The sequence below is a fragment of the Crinia signifera genome, chromosome 2 (genome assembly GCF_055691185.1).
Source record: "Crinia signifera chromosome 2, ASM5569118v1, whole genome shotgun sequence".
NCBI classification, from domain to species: Eukaryota; Metazoa; Chordata; class Amphibia; order Anura; family Myobatrachidae; genus Crinia; species Crinia signifera.
In genome coordinates, this window is record NC_139218.1 from 212,869,323 (window position 1) to 212,891,189 (window position 21,867).

A 21,867-nucleotide genomic window follows, 5' to 3' on the forward strand; every position below is an offset into this window, starting at 1 on the left:
GATCATCTTTTTCGGCACAGGGTTGATCTATATTTTTTTTTTTTTGATCAAATTCCTGTTGCCTTTGAGCGCTGTTCAGTGACAGACGTTACTGACCAACATCTGTGCTCAATTTTTGGCGCAGGACCTTTTTTTTTTTTTTTAACCCCTTAAATTTTTTATTTTTAACCCCTTCATTTTTTTTTTTTTTATTGGTATAAAGTATTTTTTTTTTCTGCACCACATACACACTACACACTACATACCCCCCGGATTGAAATAAAGTTTGTACCCCCCCCTACACTATACACGTGTTGAAACATTTCACTACCAGTAACACAAAAATAAAAATGGCATCCCAAATGTCCTCCCAAATGTCCTCCCAAATGTCCTCCCAGTCATCCAGGAGAATGTATTCAGCGGAGGAGGCATATGCCCTGCTTGCTTCTGACTCTGACACAGCCAGTGATGCAAGCGGGGAATTTGAAGGATTCGCCTTAAGCTCCTCTTCCTCCTCTGGTGATGAGGGACCCCCTCAAAGACGCCCCCGTAGAGCAGCTGAGACCCCCCCCCCAATAATTGATCTCGTATGGACCCCACCACCAGACAATTTTGAGCCCCAGGTTCCTGAGTTTTTGGCCATGCCAGGAATCCAATTTGATTCCACAGGTCTCAGAGAAATTGACTTTTTCAAATTATTTTTCTCTGATGATTTTATAAATTTAATGGTGGACCAAACTAATTTATATGCCCAGCAGTTTATTGCTCAAAACCCCACGTCATCATTTGCTAGGTGGACCCCTGTAGATGCAGTAGAGATGATGACGTTTTGGGGTCTGGTGTTTCATATGGGCATAGTAAAAAAGCCAGAAATTAGGCAATATTGGAGTACAGATGTTCTGTACAGTACTCCATTTTACCGTATGGCCATGCCCCGGGCTCGATTTGAGACGATCCTTAAATTTATACATTACACCGATAATGCACAGTGCCCACCCAGAGATGATCCCACCTTTGACCGGCTATTCAAAGTCAGGCCGGTCATTGATCATTTCAGTGCCAAATTTGAAGAGGTGTACATCCCTGAAAAATTTATTTGTATCGACGAGTCCCTTATACATTTTAAAGGAAGGGTTAAATTCCGCCAGTACCTTCCCAGTAAGAGGGCAAGGTATGGCATAAAAATGTACAAACTGTGTGAAAGCACCTCAGGGTACACCCACAGGTTTAGGGTTTATGAAGGGAAGGATTCAAGAATTGAACCGCCAGAATGCCCCCCCTCCCTCGTAGGTGTTAGTGGGAAAATTGTCTGGGATTTAGTGCACCCCTTCCTGGATAAAGGTTATCACCTCTATGTGGATAACTTTTACACCAGCATCCCCCTGTTTAAGGCCCTTGGTTCAAGAGGTACAGCAGCTTGCGGTACTGTGCGCAAGAACCAAAGAGGCCTCCCAAAAACGCACATTGCCCAAGTAATGAGAAGGGGTGAAAGCAGGGGAATATGCACCGAAAATATGTTGTTGGTCAAATATAAGGACAAGAGGGATGTCCTTATACTGACAACAATTCACGGAGACAGTACCACCTCCGTCCCTGTACGAGGTACCAGTACCCACACCTCAAAACCTAATTGTATCCTGGATTACAATAGGTACATGGGCGGAGTGGATCTTTCAGATCAGGTACTGAAGCCGTACAGTGCCCTGCGGAAAACAAAAATCTGGTACAAGAAGGTGGCCGTGTATATCATCCAGATGGCACTGTATAACGCTTACGTGCTATTCCGTTCTACCGGCCAGAGGGGGACATTTATGCACTTTCAAGAGGAAGTCATAAAGGGCCTAATATTTGGGAACCAGCAGGCAGAGGGCCCCAGTACTTCTAGTACTGGCCCCCGTATTGTACCAGGGCAGCATTTTCCTGATGAAATCCCCTCCACTGGAAAAAAGGGCAGGACACAAAAAAGGTGCAAAGTTTGCTATAAAAAGGGAATAAGAAAGCAAACTATTTTCCAGTGTGACACTTGCCCCGACAAACCCGGCCTATGTATAAAGGAGTGTTTTAAAATATACCACACATCTATGGAATATTAGGTTCATAATTTCACCGTGCTTCGGGGGTCTTGCTAATGCCACATAGCACCCACCATTCATTCCACCAGAATCTGAGCCGCAAAATCCAAAAATCACTCCTTCCCTTCTGAGTCCTGCCATGCACCCAACTGGTATTTTTTGGTCACATGTGAGGCATTGCCGTACTCGGGAGAAATTGGGGCACATATTTTGGGGTGCTTTGTCTCCTTCATTCCTTGTGAAAATGAAAAATTTTGAGCCAGAACTGCATTTTTGTGTAAAAAAATGTAATTTTTCATGTTCACTGCCCACTTGTATCAAAATTGGTGAAACCCCTGGGGGTTTGAAATGTACACTATACCCCTAGATGAATTCCCTGAGGGGTGTAGTTTGCAAAATGGGGTCACTTGTGGGGGGGTTCCACTGTATTGGTGCTTTGGGGGTCTTGCTAATGCGACATAGCACCCACCACCATTCCACCAGAATTTGTGCTGCAAAATCCAAATATCACTCCTTCCCTTCTGAGTCCTGCCACTTTTTGGTCACACATGAGGCATTGCCGTACTCGGGAGAAATTGGGGCACAGATTTTGGGGTGCTTTGTCTCCTTCATTCCTTCTGAAAATGAAAAATTTTGAGCCAGAACTGCATTTTTGTGTAAAAAAATGTAATTTTTCATTTTCACTGCCCACTTGCATCAAAATTGGTGAAACCCCTGGGGGTTTTAAATGTACACTATACCCCTAGATGAATTCCCTGAGGGGTGTAGTTTGCAAAATGGGGTGACTTGTGGGGGGGTTCCACTGTATTGGTGCAACATAGCACCCACCATTCATTCCACCAGAATCTGTGCTGCAAAATCCAAAAATCACTCCTTCCGTTCTGAGTCCTGCCATGCACCCAACTGGTATTTTTTGGTCACATGTGAGGCATTGCCGTACTCGGGAGAAATTGGGGCACATATTTTGGGGTGCTTTTTCTCCTTCATACCTTCTGAAAATGAAAAATTTTGAGCCAGAACTGCATTTTTGTGTAAAAAATGTAATTTTTCTTTTTCACTGCCCACTTGTATCAAAATTGGTGAAACCCCTGGGGGTTTGAAATGTACACTATACCCCTAGATGAATTCCCTGAGGGGTGTACTTTGCAAAATGGGGTGACTTGTGGGGGGGTTCCACTGTATTGGTGCAACATAGCACCCACCATTCATTCCACCAGAATCTGTGCTGCAAAATCCAAAAATCACTCCTTCCCTTCTGAGTCCTGCCATGCACCCAACTGGTATTTTTTGGTCACATGTGAGGCATTGCCGTACTCGGGAGAAATTGGGGCACAGATTTTGGGGTGCTTTTTCTCCTTCATACCTTCTGAAAATGAAAAATTTTGAGCCAGAACTGCATTTTTGTGTAAAAAAATGTAATTTTTCATTTTCACTGCCCACTTGTATCAAAATTGGTGAAACCCCTGGGGGTTTGAAATGTACACTATACCCCTAGATGAATTCCCTGAGGGGTGTAGTTTTCAAAATGGGGTGACTTGTGGGGGGGTTCCACTGTATTGGTGCTTGGGGGGTCTTGATAATGCGACATAGCACCCACCAAAATTCCACCAGAATCTGAGCTGCAAAATCCAAAAATCACTCCTTCCGTTCTGAGTCCTGCCATGCACCCAACTGGTATTTTTTGGTCACATGTGAGGCATTGCCGTACTCGGGAGAAATTGGGGCACAGATTTTGGGGTGCTTTTTCTCCTTCATACCTTCTGAAAATGAAAAATTTCGAGCCAGAACTGCATTTTTGTGTAAAAAATTTAATTTTTCAATTTCACTGCCCACTTGTATCAAAATTGGTGAAACCCCTGGGGGTTTGAAATGTACACTATACCCCTAGATGAATTCCCTGAGGGGTGTAGTTTTCAAAATGGGGTGACTTGTGGGGGGGTTCCACTGTATTGGTGCTTGGGGGGTCTTGCTAATGCGACATAGCACCCACCAAAATTCCACCAGAATCTGAGCCGCAAAATCCAAAAATCACTCCTTCCGTTCTGAGTCCTGCCATGCACCCAACTGGTATTTTTTGGTCACATGTGAGGCATTTCCGTACTCGGGAGAAATTGGGGCACATATTTTGGGGTGCTTTTTCTCCTTCATACCTTCTGAAAATGAAAAATTTTGAGCCAGAACTGCATTTTTGTGTAAAAAAATGTAATTTTTCATTTTCACTGCCCACTTGTATCAAAATTGGTGAAACCCCTGGGGGTTTGAAATGTACACTATACCCCTAGATGAATTCCCTGAGGGGTGTACTTTGCAAAATGGGGTGACTTGTGGGGGGGTTCCACTGTATTGGTGCAACATAGCACCCACCATTCATTCCACCAGAATCTGTGCTGCAAAATCCAAAAATCACTCCTTCCCTTCTGAGTCCTGCCATGCACCCAACTGGTATTTTTTGGTCACATGTGAGGCATTGCCGTACTCGGGAGAAATTGGGGCACAGATTTTGGGGTGCTTTTTCTCCTTCATACCTTCTGAAAATGAAAAATTTTGAGCCAGAACTGCATTTTTGTGTAAAAAAATGTAATTTTTCATTTTCACTGCCCACTTGTATCAAAATTGGTGAAACCCCTGGGGGTTTGAAATGTACACTATACCCCTAGATGAATTCCCTGAGGGGTGTAGTTTTCAAAATGGGGTGACTTGTGGGGGGGTTCCACTGTATTGGTGCTTGGGGGGTCTTGCTAATGCGACATAGCACCCACCAAAATTCCACCAGAATCTGAGCTGCAAAATCCAAAAATCACTCCTTCCGTTCTGAGTCCTGCCATGCACCCAACTGGTATTTTTTGGTCACATGTGAGGCATTGCCGTACTCGGGAGAAATTGGGGCACAGATTTTGGGGTGCTTTTTCTCCTTCATACCTTCTGAAAATGAAAAATTTCGAGCCAGAACTGCATTTTTGTGTAAAAAATGTAATTTTTCAATTTCACTGCCCACTTGTATCAAAATTGGTGAAACCCCTGGGGGTTTGAAATGTACACTATACCCCTAGATGAATTCCCTGAGGGGTGTAGTTTTCAAAATGGGGTGACTTGTGGGGGGGTTCCACTGTATTGGTGCTTGGGGGGTCTTGCTAATGCGACATAGCACCCACCAAAATTCCACCAGAATCTGAGCCGCAAAATCCAAAAATCACTCCTTCCGTTCTGAGTCCTGCCATGCACCCAACTGGTATTTTTTGGTCACATGTGAGGCATTTCCGTACTCGGGAGAAATTGGGGCACATATTTTGGGGTGCTTTTTCTCCTTCATACCTTCTGAAAATGAAAAATTTTGAGCCAGAACTGCATTTTTGTGTAAAAAAATGTAATTTTTCATTTTCACTGCCCACTTGTATCAAAATTGGTGAAACCCCTGGGGGTTTGAAATGTACACTATACCCCTAGATGAATTCCCTGAGGGGTGTACTTTGCAAAATGGGGTGACTTGTGGGGGGGTTCCACTGTATTGGTGCAACATAGCACCCACCATTCATTCCACCAGAATCTGTGCTGCAAAATCCAAAAATCACTCCTTCCCTTCTGAGTCCTGCCATGCACCCAACTGGTATTTTTTGGTCACATGTGAGGCATTGCCGTACTCGGGAGAAATTGGGGCACAGATTTTGGGGTGCTTTTTCTCCTTCATACCTTCTGAAAATGAAAAATTTTGAGCCAGAACTGCATTTTTGTGTAAAAAAATGTAATTTTTCATTTTCACTGCCCACTTGTATCAAAATTGGTGAAACCCCTGGGGGTTTGAAATGTACACTATACCCCTAGATGAATTCCCTGAGGGGTGTAGTTTGCAAAATGGGGTGACTTGTGGGGGGGTTCCACTGTATTGGTGCTTGGGGGGTCTTGCTAATGCGACATAGCACCCACCAAAATTCCACCAGAATCTGAGCTGCAAAATCCAAAAATCACTCCTTCCCTTCTGAGTCCTGCCATGCACCCAACTGGTATTTTTTGGTCACATGTGAGGCATTGCCGTACTCGGGAGAAATTGGGGCACAGATTTTGGGGTGCTTTCTCTCCTTCATACCTTCTGAAAATGGCAAATTTGGAGCCAGAACTGCATTTTTGTGTAAAAAAAATAATTTTTCATTTTCACTGCCCAGTTGTACCACAATTGGTGAAACCCCTGGGGGTTTGAAATGTACACTATACCCCTAGATGAATTCCCTGAGGGGTGTAGTTTGCAAAATGGGGTCACTTGTGGGGGGGTTCCTAACTTTTAGCATCTTATGGTGCCTTGAAACCTACATGGTGCCTAAAAAATAATCTCATAAAAAGGAGGCTCCAAAATCAAGTAGGTGCTCCTTCTATTATGAAGCCTGTGGTTTGGTCACCGTGCACACTAGGGCCACATATAGGATATTTATGAAAACAAAAGAATTGGGGGAATCAATTTTTAGTCACATTTCTCTAGTAAAATGTACTGTGTTCCTTATAAAAATGTATTAAAATTGCAAATCTGCAAAAAAAAAGAAATTTTGAAATTTCACCTACACTTTGTTTTAATTCCTGTGAAACACCTAAAGGGTTAACAAACTTCCAAAATGCTGTTTTGAATACTGTGAGGGGTGCAGTTTTTGAAATGGCATCATTTATGGGGGTGTCTCACATACAAGTCCCTCAAAGTTACATCAGAACTGAACTGGTCCCTAAAAAAATCAGTGTTTGAAATTTTCTTGAAAATTTGAGAATTTGCTATTCATATTGTAAGCCTCCTAGTGTCCCAAAAAATTAAAAGGAAGTTGAAATAATGATGTCAACATAAAGTAGACATATGGTCTATGTTAGTTATTCACTATTTTGAGTGGTAAGATTATTTGTCTCACAAGCAGAAAATTTAACATTTTGCAAATCGCTAAATTTTCCATTTTTTCACGATATTTTGGTATTTTTCACAAAAAAACACAGACTGTATCGACCCAAATTTACCACTAATTTGAAGTACAATGTGTCACGAAAAAACAATCTCAAAATCACTGGGATAAGTAAAAGCAAAAAAAAGTTATCCCCACTTAAGTGAGACATGTCAGATTTGAAAAAAAGGGCTCTGTCAGGAACGCAAAAACTGGCTCTGTCAGGAAGGGGTTAAGCAGTGGTGTTAGAGATGGGGGAGATGATGGTGATGTTAAAAGTGATAGAGATGTTGGGGGCTAGATAACTGGCAGAGGTCAGAAGAGGAGAGGTATATTGGGTGTCATCGGCATAGATTTGGTATGGAAAACTTAAGGAGTTTATGAATGCACTGAGGGCATAGGTGTAAGGCGGGGAGAAGAGGAGAAGGCCAGAGTACATTTATTGCTGAGTAATACTACATTAACAATAACAATATGCAAACAGAACATTAATCCAGCTTTGCATATAAGGGACTGTGTGAAAATATGCAGTTTATTTGGCACTGGCCACCATGTGACTTCTAACTTTCTGAGCATCCATAGGGTTGCTCTAATGTTCTATGGTGTGGACGATGTCACTCTGACGATACGCCTTTGTCTGCACATCAGCAGATTTGCCCGCAGTCGGTGAGCGTCTCTATGGACGCGAATCAGCCGCTGCATTACCATACAGATGCAGTAATGTGTGTGATAAAAATACACTTCTGAATCACACCACACTCTTCTAAAGTAAGGAAACAATTATCACACATTGAATGAGTATTATACAAGGTGTATATCACATCTATCCTCAAACATTTTGCTACATTCCAGCCTGTTGAGATTTTCATTTCACATTGAGCACTTTTTGCAAAATTTAAGAAGTGATTCATTTATTTTTATTGGTTTTGAGAAGTTATTTTAACAATAAGTTTTTAAAAATACTTTTATATTTAAATAAAAACAGGAATAGAAATGAAATACATAATTTCTAACCCATAAGTTAACTTTCAATTTAAAACAATACGTTTAAAAAAACCTAAATATAAAACGTAACTTAAGGTTCATACACACTGGGCGACTATGGCCAGCGTGTATGGACAGCGATGATGACAATCCCCGCTGCGGGGAAGCCGCTCAGTGCATACACACTGAGCGGCTTTCCCCCTGTCCGGCGCCGACGGAGGGGGGAGGGCGGCTTTGCATAGCGCAGAGCTATGCAAAGCCGTCCTCAAAGCCGCTCATCTGCTGGTAATACCAGCAGATGAGCAGCTTTCCCAGCAATGATGCCCACTCACCGCCCATCGCTGGGGCATACACACTGGGCGGCTTTGAGCTGAAAGCCGCTCAAACAGGCTGTTTTGAGCAGCATTCAGCTCAAAGGGCAGTATTCAATGTGAATACTGGCGACATGCAGCGAATCCTGTTTAGGATTCGCTGCACATTCGCCACTGCTCGCTGCGTTCTGGAGCCTCGCCGGCACCGATATTCAACGAGTCAGGGGCTCGCTGCCCCTGACTGGCGAATTTGAGCTCCTGCGGTGGACGCCGCAGGGAGCCTGAGGACGGTGGCAGGCAGGGAGATGGAAGTCTCCCTGCCTGCCCCAGAACGTTTGTGGGGGGGAGGTGGGCTCCCCGGGTACCAGGCAGCACAAGCTGCGCCCCGGGGGTGCCAGCAGGGGACCGGGTATATTCACTACACCCGATCATGCATATGTAATGATCGGGTGAAGTGAATATATGAATATCTAATGAGCGGCTCGGCTCCGGCCCCCTGCTGGCTGGTCTGTGTAAAAAAATAAAAATAAAAAAATATATATTTTTTTAAATTAAATATATATTCATGTGCTTACAGCACATGAATAAAAATAGCATGCCCCTCCTCAGAATAAAATTCCAGATTTTTTGACACCAATTGTAAAAAACAAAACACTTTATTTTAAAAGTTCACCTTCCACTTCACCATAAAAAGACAGCGATTGCTACTCGGTGAATCATGGCGAAAAAAACCTTGAAATGTATTCGCCATCTGGTCATTGAATAGGGTGATTCACCGTTTTAGTCAGAAATTCACCAAACAGCACAAATTCGCCATAAAAACCTGGCGAATCAGCCTCATTGAATACCGCCCAAAGTCACCCAGTGTGTATGGGCCTTTAGATGTAAGTGCAATTCCATTCAATGTATTCTTATTAAATACATTTTGTATAGCCAAACAGTTTTATATATAAATGGAATAAAGTATCTAGTTACATTATTTATTTCATTGTATTTGTTAGAGCACATGTTAGCATGCCACAGTATAGCTTTGTATGTTATAAACACTGGGGGCAGGGGTGCTGTAGGAGTGTGACTCTGAGTGATATATTTAGGGTCGCTCTCCTGCATGGAAATCCCAAAGGTTCCTGCTAAGCCTGGAAGAGACCGTGAGATCACTGTTCTCATGTTATCAGGTCATTCTTTTGGGTGTCTGATCTGATCCTGTATTTAAGCCAGATCTTCCCCAGCTCACTGAGGTTTTACTAATCACTATGGCTGCCCTATGCATTTGACTGGTCCCACTTGAAATTCTAGTGTGGTTGAACTGATAAGGTTTGATGCAGGTAGCCTTTAACAGTGGCTACCTGCTACCAATTCAATTATTGGGCGAGATGCATTAAGGTGAAAATGCAGTAAAAACCTGTAGTGCACTAAAGCTCCTCCGCCGGGGTTACGTCTGCAGGGAGTATAGCCAGAAAAAGATGTTCATACCCTATAGAAGCCTATGGGCTTTTCTCAGCAGCGCTGTGTGAGAGATCTGTCACAGATTCCTCCCAGCATGCCCCACGGCCGACGTGGTCTCAGACCCAAATGTCCAGTGCTGGAAGCGCATCGCAAAGGACAGCTCTTACCACAAGAGCTGCCCTTTGCATTAATAATCGCATATGTTAGTGCATGTACTTTTTATTATGAATGCGGTAGACGGCGATGTGGGGCGGCAGATGTTAGAGCATCCAGCCCACAGTATGGACAAATTGAGAATTAGAATTGAGAGCATAACACCAATCTACCAAGGAGTACAACATTGCTGGGGTTCTCATGCACAACTTATCATGTGCTTATCAGGCATTGAGCAGTACCAAAATAACATCCTGCCAACGGCAGCCCTGTGGTCGGAAACATATTGTTGATGAATGGGGATAATGGGGGATGAAACAGCTTGTGCAGAGCTAACAGATAGGCTGCAGTCAGTCTGCTAATTGTTGGGGATGAGAGATCTGCATAAAGAGACATATTATATTGTATATAAACATCTTATTGTACTTTGTGCTGGTACCAGCAGCGGCTCCAAGAAAACATTGAAAAAAAAAGTTATTGTTTTTGTAAATTAAAACAAAAAAACCCTTTTGGTCTAATGGAGACTCGTATACAGAGTACATTGGTATGGGTACATGTGCTCTGTAGCTGAGTGTAAACCACCACTCTCTGCTATGAGTCATTCTCTGCAAAAGGTTGGAAAGAGAAGCTGACTGTATACTTCTACCAGCGTCGGAGCTACCACTGGAGCAGCAAATGTGATGGCTACAGGATATAGCCTACAAGTAAGCCGAGCAGGACTGCTCCATCTGCTACAAAGGTCCTCACTTAGGTCCCGATTCAGACCTGCTCGCTACTCATATATTTACTGCCTAGCAAGCAGGCAAACGCCTCCCGAATCCCGATGTGGTGCTTACATTACTCGCTCGCATGCATCTGCACAGAGGAGAATTCATTCCATATTTACCATCTAATGATTTCTCCTCTTTGCAGATAAAAGTAAGCCTGGACTTATCTTTATCTAGCCCGTTCTTTTGCGAATTGGGGTAGGCACTGTCGTCATCTACCCGCCCCAAGCAGGCATGGGCATGGGCATTCGCAGGTGTCCGCCCAGCATTTCCATGGGTGCGCCTATAGTTTTTGTGGGCATGCTCATGAAATGCTGGGCGGACCCCAGCATCCGGCCCCTGCCTGTCACTAATTTCTGAACGCCCGCCAAAGACGTTTGCTCCGCATGCACATGAGCGACTATACGCATCGGAGACGGGGACGAATTCGCTGCTCAACGAGCAGGTGTGAATCAGCCCTTTAGTTCTCCTGAGTATTCATGATGGCTAGTGAATGTATAATGAAGCCCTTTATGGACTTTTAATAAGGTGTGAGAACCAGAAAGTGAGAGATTTGGGAGAGTTCTCCAATTTTTGTTAAAGCGGCAATCATTTACACTGAAAAACCAGGTTGATTTAGTTATTGTATGTTATTATATGTTATTGATTGCAGCCAGGGCCGGTGCAAGCCTCCCCCCCGCCCCAGGCAAATCCTCCGCCCGCCGCCCAATGCACCCCCCCCCCCGCGCGCGCTCCGGGGGGGGGGGGGGTGGCGAGCGATACTGCGGCGGGCGGCCAAGCTCCGGGAGGAGGGGGGTCCGGGCGATACTGCAGCCGGCGCTTGGGGGGGGGGGGGAGATTGCAGGCGATACTGCAATGGGCGCCTGTGGTCCGGAGGGTGTGCGGGCTATAATGCAATGGGTGCCCGCAGCCTCCGTGTCCAAGAGGGGGGGAGGATAGCGTTGATTCACGGGCGGGATGGGGGGATGGAGAGGGAAGCCCACTGTCTTAGTGTCTCACCTGTCCTGCTCCCAGCTTTCTATGGTACCTCTATGGTACCTCTCCTAGGCGGCTCATTACCGCCCTCCAGTGGCCGGCGCCCTAGGCAAATGCCTAGCTCTGCCTAGTGGTGGCGCCGGCCCTGATTGCAGCTTTAACTCTTCCAAATCTCTTACTTTCTGGTTCTCACGCCCTATTACTTGTGGCCCTCGGTATTAGAACTGAAAGCATAACATGGGACTTCACTGACATCAGTGGGCAAAACCCAAGTTATAGAATGTTACACCCCTGAGTCTGTCAGGATATATATAATTGTGTTTCCCCTGCATCCATGCATTGGATGAAATAATATTACCCATGTGTAAGCCTCCCCATTTTCCATACGAAGTACTTCCAGCTTCCTCCTAGAAAAAAGCAAAACATGACTTAAATCGATGTACCCTCCTCCTTGGCATTGTTTTGTTAATAATATTTAATTCTGACAATAGAATTCCTCCTAGACCTAGAAAAATCATTGGGTAAATTTGCTAAGTTGAGAATTCTACTGAGGATGGGTTGTTGCCCATAGCAACCATTCAGGTTCTATCTTTTATATTCTAGAAGGCACTAAATAAAGAAGTAGAATCTGATTGGTTGCTATGGACAACATCCCATCTTCAATAGAACTCCCATTTTAGTAAATTTACCCCATGGTGTCTAATAAAGAACATATATAGGTCTAAAGTTGCAAGTGGGCTGGAATAGGATTATGCCCATACATCATTTGTTTTATATATATCTTATTTTGTATAGTAATACTCAATTATTTACTTATAATACATATTTCAAACATTTAATAAGGAGCTTAGATGTAATCACATGTTTTACTGTATGATGATGGGGAAGTAAGCTTGCAGCAGGGCCCTCCTACCTCCAAGTCTGTCTGTTGTTACTCAGTTTGTTTTATCACTGTCTACTATTGTAAAGCACAACGGAATCTGCTGCGCTGTAAAATAAACTGTAAATAAATAAGGCAGTAGAAATCGGGTAATGATGGTGCTGCGTGCAATACATTAACCCAAGGAAACACAAAAGGTAAGTTCTGACCTGATATGACCCCAATAACTGAAGAACAAAGGGCCTTATTCTGGTTCACTCTAAAATGGACAAAACCATGTGCACTGCAGGTGGGGCAGATATAACATGTGCAGATAGAATTAGATTTGGGTGGGGTTTTTCTTCAAAGTGAGATCTATATTGTAGAAATAAAGCAGTCAGTATTTTCCCTGCACAGAAAAAAATAACTCACCCAAATCTAATTCTCTTTGCACATGTTACATCTGCCCCCCCCCCCCTGCAGTGCACATAGTTTTGTCCTTTTGAGAATTAATTTGATAAATAATCATTGCAGTCATATCCCATTACTTAATAAGGGAATCCCTCACTTTTCAAATTAAGGCTGGGAAATTCTTCACTTGAGCTAGACCAGAATAACTTTTACTGCTACTGTACTTTTAAAGCTGTGTGCTCAGAAATTACAGCTTAGCACAGGTAGGCAGATTTCAGTTTGACAAATGGATATGCAAATAATATATTTCTTTTGAAACCAGACTGCCAAAAATGCTTGTTAGTGCATCAAGTACCAACGTTTACAGGCTGATGGCTATATCAGGACTCTTGATCTGCAGAGAATGCTGATGCAAGAAGTGCAGGGATTTCGAGAAACTCAGCAAGAAATGGTTTACACTGTGTGTTCAACAGAATTGTGCCCTGCTCTAGACTACTCATAAGTTAAATCCTGGAATTCCTCGGTCCTCTGTAATTATCAATCAAATTGTGATAACTATGGTTTTGTTTACTTTTAATGGAACACTTAATCAAAAAATAAATAAAAGTGAAACGACTACTTGGAAATGCTCAGTGATCTTGGCCAGGTCTGGCAGAGAACCTAGTTGGACAAATGACTTAAGCCATGATTTGGTGCTTTAATCAGGCCTACACAGTTTTCCCATGATACATAAATACAGCTGATAAGGAGAAAGTACCTATCAAAATAAGAGCCCTGTCTGTAGTTTTCCCAGTCCCTCGACTTTTATTCAAACATGGGTGACTATTATTTTTATTTTTTTATCAAAAAAATTCAATTTTCTCAATTGAAACATATTCAAGGCTTCTCTTTCTCTCTGTCTGTAAAACATGATAGATTAGAGGATGAAAGTAGAGATTTGCCCCCAAAAATGTTTTACTCAGACGTGTCCCACATTCCTTTTTATCTGGTCTGATTTATTAAAACAACGGTGTATACGATCAAATATCCACTTTAAATTCATCAAATTGGATCTACCATTATTCTTCTTTTATTTTATTACCAGTTATTTATATAGCGCACACGTATCCTTCAGTGGTTTTGCAGAGAATATTTGAACATTCACATCAGTCCCTGCTTCAGTGGAGCCACATGTACAGGCGCACACATTCATTCTAGGGTTCATTTTTGTTGGGAGCCATTTAACCTACCAGTATACAGTATTTCTGAATTGTGGGAGGAAGCCGGAGTACCCAGAGGAAACACACACAAGCACCTGCTGTCTTCTGTATTATAAAATCCATTTTATATATCAGGCCCTGAATATTACCAAGTATCATGGAACCAAATGGTGTTTTTTAGGTTTGAACATCTACGCTTTGACGCTTCTGATATTTTTCTAAAACCATTCATTGCATTCAAAAGGAAATCTGCCAAGGAAAGAGGTTTGTAAGCAATGGGAAATTGTGCCTAAATAATATGCTATGTCTCGCATACAGGAGGAATACATATATGGCCCTTATTCTGGTCTGTGCGGCCGGAGCCGCATACGTTGCTCCGGCCGCACAAACCAATCCCCGCCTACAATACGGATCGCCACGGCCGTCCGTACGCGGACGGCTGGCGATCCGCATGAAAATGGTGGGGCGTACGCCTCCACCATGGTGGGAGCTGCCCCCTGCATTCGATGGTCGGCGACCATCGAAGGCAGGGCCGCACGCTCCAGCAGCTCCCGCAAGCTTAGACCACACGGACAATCGTCCGTGTGAAAGCTTGTATGGGGGCTGAGAGCTGACATCCGGCGATGTCAGCTTTCCGCCCCCATCACTGGCGTCATAGCCTCATTACCATGCATACGCCCCGCGTTTGCATGGGAACGCCCATGAAACGCTGGGCGTATTCATAGGTAAATGAGGCTATTAAGCCCCTCACGCCCCTATACGCCCCCTTTGCGGCGTAAAAAATTTTTGTGCGGCGATTTCCCCTGCACATGCGCAGAGTGACCTCTGCGCATGTGCAGAGCGAAAACATCGGCGGTACGGCCGCACGCGGGCCGTACCGCACAGATCTGAATAAGGGCCTCAGACTGAAGTATATGGGACCCATTGGCTTAGGGGAGCCATGGACTCAGGTCATATAGTTGTCTATTAACTTCTTGGAATTGCCTGTTAAGAAACTGAGTGTGGCCCCTTGGTTGGCCTGGATCTCATGTCAGCGCTCATGTCACTATCATAAATCAACGACAAATTCTTAGAATATAGAAGAAACAAGGCTACAGTGACCGGCATGCGAATTTTAAAATAGAAAAAAATGTATGTGATAAATACATTAATAAAACTTACAGATTATATTATATCAAAGATTAACATCCTTATTTTCCAGACAATATGATGGAATATCAGACATTTATTTATTTTTAAAAAGTAAAGAATAACTCAATTCAGTTTTTATTTTTTTTTATATAGTAATTTACATTAATTAACATGTATTTGTATAAATTAAGTTGTACTAATATATGGCCTAATTCAGACCGGATCGCAGGACAAATTTGTTCTCAAAATGGGCAAAATCATGCTGAACTGCAGGTGGGGCAGATGTAACATGGGCAGAGAGAGTTATAGGGGGAAATTTACTAAGATGTGTATTCTACTTCACATGTGATGTTCCAATGGGCAACCAATCAGATCCTGTCTACTATCTTCTAGAGGGTACTAAATAAATAAGAAGTAGATTCTGATTGGTTACCCATAGCAACATCACATGTGAAGAAGAATACACATCTTAGTAAATTTCCCCCATAGTGTCTACACACTATGGCCCTTATTCTAGTTGATGGATGCGTATTTTCGGACGGCCACTGAGTGTTCTTAGCCCCGCCAACCGTACGGATCGCTCACACCGTCCGAATGTGGTAAGACGCCGAGTGAACGGACCGTGAGTGGATGTTTCATGTGAACACCTCTCCCATCCTCCGATGGTCGCCGATCATCGAATGATGGACTGGGCGGTCAGACAGCTCCGAGTGCTCCAGACCGCTCTGACATTTCTCTGTGCGAACGCAAGGCAGCTGGCATCCGGCTATGTCAGCTGTCCGCCCTCCACATGTGCGTCACGGTTGGATTACCATACGTATGCCCAGCGTTTTCATGGGAATGCCCATGAAATGCGGGGCGTACGCATATGGTAATGAGCCCAAACAGCCCTTCACGCCCCTCTCCATCCCCTGTTCGGATTGTTCCGACCGATTGTTTTCTGTACGGAATTCACGCCGTATTTGGACGTGCGCGGCGTTCGCACATGCACAGATACGTCTCTGCACATGCGCAAACACACTACATCGGCCGTCCGACCGAACACGCAGCTCTCCGACTCAATCAGAGTATGGGCCTATGTGTAGCGATAGCCATTAAGGGGTATTTTCTAAACAATCTCACTAGGTCGCAAATCTCACTAGATAGAAAATGTCCCTACATTGCCCCATGTGTGATAGCATTGCATGGCCTTGCGCGCTGCTATTGCCCTGGTGACATGCTGGATAAATCTAGTTAATCATCGGGGTCAGGGCCATGGCTCTCATGGTGAACCCTAGCACTGACAGATTGCTCAGTGGCACATTGCTGTGCACCGCTGTGGGCTGAGCTATTTGAGCAATCTAGCATCACTCAGAACGCTCATTGCTATGTGTGTAGGCCACATTAGATTTGGGTGGGGTGTGTTCAAACTGAAATCTATATTGCACCATACCTCCCAACTGTCACGATTACAGCGGGACAGTCCCGATTTTCGGGTCCTGTCCCGCTGTCCCACCCGCGGCAGGCATTGTCCCGCTGCGGGGGGTGGCAGTTGGGAGATCCCCCAATCTAATAGAATAGACGCTGTGCGCATGCGCACAGCGTCTATTCTCGTATAAAAATGAGGCTGTGGCTAATTAGCATAAGCCACACCCTCATTTGCATACGCCCGCCCCCTTTTCGGACGCTCGCGCGGCGACGCCGCGCGAGTGTCCCTATTTCCCCAACACAGAAGTTGGGAGGTATGTTACAGTGTAAAAATAATGCAGCCAGTATTTAACCTGCACAGAAACAAAAGAACTCTCCCAAATCTAACTTTCTCTCTGCATATCTTACATCTGTCCCACCTGCAGTGCACATGGTTTTGCCCATTTTAGGAACAAATTTTTCCTGCGATCAGGTCTGAATTAAGCCCAATGTGCCAGCATATTCTGCCTTCTTTAGGAATAGTTCATACTAGGAAGTCAAGTACTAAGCACAACAAAGATTCTTTCAGCAAATTTATGCTGGTCTGAAAAGCAGTGTTTACCATTAGATCCCGGACTGAGTGAGTATTCCAAGTAAAAATATATATGCTGTGCTTTGTGGGTATGGGAAATCCTGGCTCCAGAAAGCACAGTATGTAATGACAGATTAGAGCTGCTTGCCCCACCCAGTCTGCCCTTTCCTTCTGTGAATCCTAAAACCCCTTCTAATCCTTGCCTTCTGAAGCTCAAGGCACATTATATACATTCTATGGCTGATTCTGCGGAAGTCATGTCTGCATTTTATACTAACACTGTGGCAGGTTTTCAGGACACGTGCGCCGACTTAAAAATTGACCATCTGTATCTTCTAGTAACATAACTGCTGCTGTCATGTGTTTTTCTGCTGCATCTCATACTTGTCTACTTTTGAAAACTAGTTTCAGGGAGATTATAGTTGGAAATAGAATTTTACACAGCGCCCCATTGAGGGGGCATATCATGCTCCACCCAAAGGGCGTGTCTAATTCCATATATGGAGAGATTGTGAAAAGAGATTGTGAATGTGGCACCTAGAAGTGTGGGTGTGTACTGCTACATCTGAGAGGAATTTTTTTAAATTACTTATATCCAAATGTAGATGAGCCCCAAAGCAGTTAGTAAGAGATACTATACTTGCTAATGTGCTGAGAGATGGTTCTGATGATTCAATGTAAATGTATCTATCTCTCATTCCTTTTCCCCCTCAAAATGTAACAGTGTAATGTGGGCTAGGAGAAATGAGGGAGATTGCTAGACTAATGAGGGAGAGAGGGAGATTGTTGCTATTTCAGGGAGGCAACTATGCTGCATCTTTAACCATTTGGCTATGAGAGGGTAAATGGGCCTCATACTCCGAGTATACAATAAGACTGTAAAGGTTAAACCCCACCCACCCTTTGCAGAGTGTGGCTAAAAAACACATACAACTGAAGCTGTCAGGAAGTAAAGTCAGAGGGCCTGATTCAGATTTGGCTGAGGGTGCTATCACTTCTGCTTACATGGAAGCAGCTGCAACAGTAACAATATGTTCATGCAGGTGGAGGCATCAGAGTAACTGCTTGCATTAGTTGTCCGTATTGCTCTGCATTGGAACACCTGTGACATCATCTACAAAGGAGATTCTGGCATCATCACTCCCCAAAAACATAGTCTACATGCCTCCATTTAGCACCTCCTCCCTGTCCCCAAACAGCAGCAGACTATAAATCACATAAATATTGCTGTTAATCTGGGTCTCATGTTGCAGGACCATACATCTCATGCACAATATGAGTATGCAAACTTCAGCACATTGGTGCTTTTTTGGCTGGCTTTCATGTCCCCATGGGTCATACAGCTATACGCAGGTGTCAGAGGTGATCCATGCTGCTTTCCAGGATACAGCTTGGATCAATAATACATGCATAAGGAGTGACACCTTAGGAACAGAAACCAGTGCGCTACAGTATAAACTAATTTGGGCAGAGTTGGATAAATCTATTGTGGAGAAGGACCTGGGGGTACAAATAGACAACCAGCTTAGCTGTAGTACTCACTGCAGTAGTACTCAAAAGGTATAGAGGCTAGAGACGAGACAGCGATTCCCCACCTAGAATGCAGCTTCCAGCTCTGGGTACCATTTCAATAAAAGGATATAACAGAGCTGGAGAGGGGCAATTAGATTGATCAAAAGCTTAGCATCCTTAGACTACGAAGAACGGTTAACCAGGTTAGGAATGTTTATGTTACAGAAAAGGAGGGAGTTTAAGCGGGGATATGATCAATATCTACAGATACATCAAGGGACAATACAGGGAACTGTCAGGTGCACTGTTTACCAAGAGGTCTCCTCTACACAGTACACAGGGCCATCCCCTTTGGTTAGAGGAAAAGATATTCCGCACCCAACACAGGAAAGGATTCTTTGCAGTTAGGGCAGTCAAGATTTGGAATTCTCAGCCAGAAAAGGTTGTGATGGCCAATTTAATTAATATATCTAAGAAGGGGTTAGACTAATTTTTAGAGGAAAAAGCATCCAGGGTTACAACCAATAATTATGTCCAGACAGACAAATAGCAAACAGACCACATAGACACTGGCTTAAAAAATTATCCTCTTCAAAAATTAGAAAATAGGATCGTCATAGATAAGGTTAAATATAGCATACATTTAAAAATAGGTTGAACTTGATTTTTTGAACCTCACAAACTATGTCAACTATGTTCAACTCCTGTTGCATTAACATATAAGTGCTATGGCTTCTGCTTTCAAATAAGCTGAAGTTCTAGCGACTCCAACCAAATCTGAATCAGGCCCACTGTGTCGCATATTACCCATACTGGCTCACAAACACGTGGGGCACCTTGTCTTGAAACAGGGCAGTTAAAATTATGTGCTGTCTTAACTAGAAATGTGCAGATCTGAACCTGCACATCTCTAGTCTTAACTGATAATAATTTAAACAGTTTAATAGGGAAAAAATAGATTTTGCAAATATAAACAGAGGGGATTTAAAGCTCATATATACTTGTCACACAAAAAAACAAATGGGTCCTTCATTTTGGGTCTCATTCAGATGTGGTTGGAGGCTTAAATGCAGTCCAGGTCAGTAATGCATGCAGGAGGCTTGACACGTCCTAGTGCATTACCATGTTATTGCTACCCGATAGCAGCTCCAACTGCATCTGAAGTAGCTGCTTGTACCTGTAGGCAAGGAGTGGCCAAACCGGTCCTCGAGATCTACCAATGGTCCACATTTTCCAAATCACCTAGCTGGTGCACAGCTGTAGTCTCTACGAACTGTCATATTTTCAAACATGCTGCATTTATTCCTACTATAGATCAGGTTTGCTGAAAAACATGAACTGTTGGTAGATCAGGAGGATGGTTTTAGCTACCCCTGCTGCAGGTTGTATAGTTTTGAATATTGTAGACCTTGTTGGGCAACCATACTCTACCTACACATAGTTGGACCAATATTTCCTTCACTAGTTGCTGCATTTAATACAATTTTTTTTTTTATAAAGGGGGGGGGGGGGTGTTGGTGAGCCCAGTGAGCTCAGCGTTAGCCTGAAGCAGTAGTGGACAATTAGTGACATCCCCACCACAGTTCCTCCATTCCAGTGGAGCTTCTTCCCACCAGAGAGATACACCTCCACAAGATAGCCTGTCAGTTCAGCAGTGAGGAGAGGGAGGAGCAGGATAGAGCACATGAAGAGAAGACAAGAGGTAGAGGAAGGTGACATGGTCAGAGCAGCTGGCCCTTTCCACTCCTGCTCCCCTGCTGGTATATGAAAATCCCCCTCTCATGTCAGCCAACCAACACCACCCACTCTGTGTGTATCCTAGATATACATCCCCACTCCCCTGAAGTGCCACAATCAGCTCCACATTTGAAGGACTCTGTGTCACTACAGGGCTGTGCAGATACAGTTACCTTACTACAAAGTAATCCCATTCTAAAGAAGCAAGTTTATTTGTCCACCATTTATTTTAGCAGCACTATAGAAAACATCTAAAAGAGAGTACGTGCCTACTGAAACTTCATGTTTATGATCAAGTTGTGTAATGGGCGCTACTACTGTGGGCATTATGTATAAGGGGCACTACAGTGTGGTGTAACATGTATAAAGGATACTACTGTGTAGCATAATAAGAATTAGAGATACTACTATGTGGTATAATGTAAACAAGACTAATACTTTTGTGGCATAATTTGAATGGGGGGACTATTGTGTGGTCATGCTTCTTCCTTGTAAGACCACAAGGAAGAGGCATGACCAGGGACGGATAAAGGACTGTGGGGGCCCTGGACAACAAAATTGTGAGACCACACTCCTTTTTGAGATGCACTTTTGACATGTGCTGTCCCTTTGTAAAGTATGGGTGGGATGAATGTAAGGGTTTATCCCTTCAAGAATTACCAAATCTATATTCGCTTAACAACAAATTATGCTCTGGCCGGCCCTACTGTAGCCTATGAACTAGATGTTACAAAGTTATTAGAGAGGTCTATCCCTAAAATCCCTTAACAATTACCAATGCATTTTAGCTGCAGATTTATTTATTTTTTTGTCAAAACCTTCGTATAGAATACTGCTTTTTACAATTTGGAAAGGTGAAGCTTACAAAAATCACATTTTCTTTTGATTCCATTTCTTAACATTTTTATACAAAACCATTTGGCTAAAAAAATATTTTTCAAAAACAACAAAAATCAAGAACAGAAAAGAGGGGGGAGAAAACATATACATATTAATATTAATCATCAAGAAACCATATATCCAGAGTTCCGGTTACATTTTTTGTTTGATGTGTTAGAATGAGTAAAAAGACTAAATGGCCCCTGCTGGAACAAAAATGTCTCCATAATTCTCCAAATGTCTGCAAAAAAATTAATGCCCTATCCAAGCTTCTCTAGCTGTTCCAAACCATATCTGTCTTAAAACCATATATGGAAATACCTGCTGTGTATGTATGGTCAGTGGGACAGTGCATGCACAGGAGCACCATCGGTTCACTGAACACATTGAAGAGTCCCTCTTCCTGGAGGCACTTGATCATACATCCTGCCATTATAATTGCATATTGCAACGTGATCTTGGGTGCTAAAATTGCACCCTGTACGCACCGAATATTTGATTAATGATCATAACTAGATCATGTCTCAGGGTGTTATATAAAATCACCATTGACAATGCCCTTGGCCT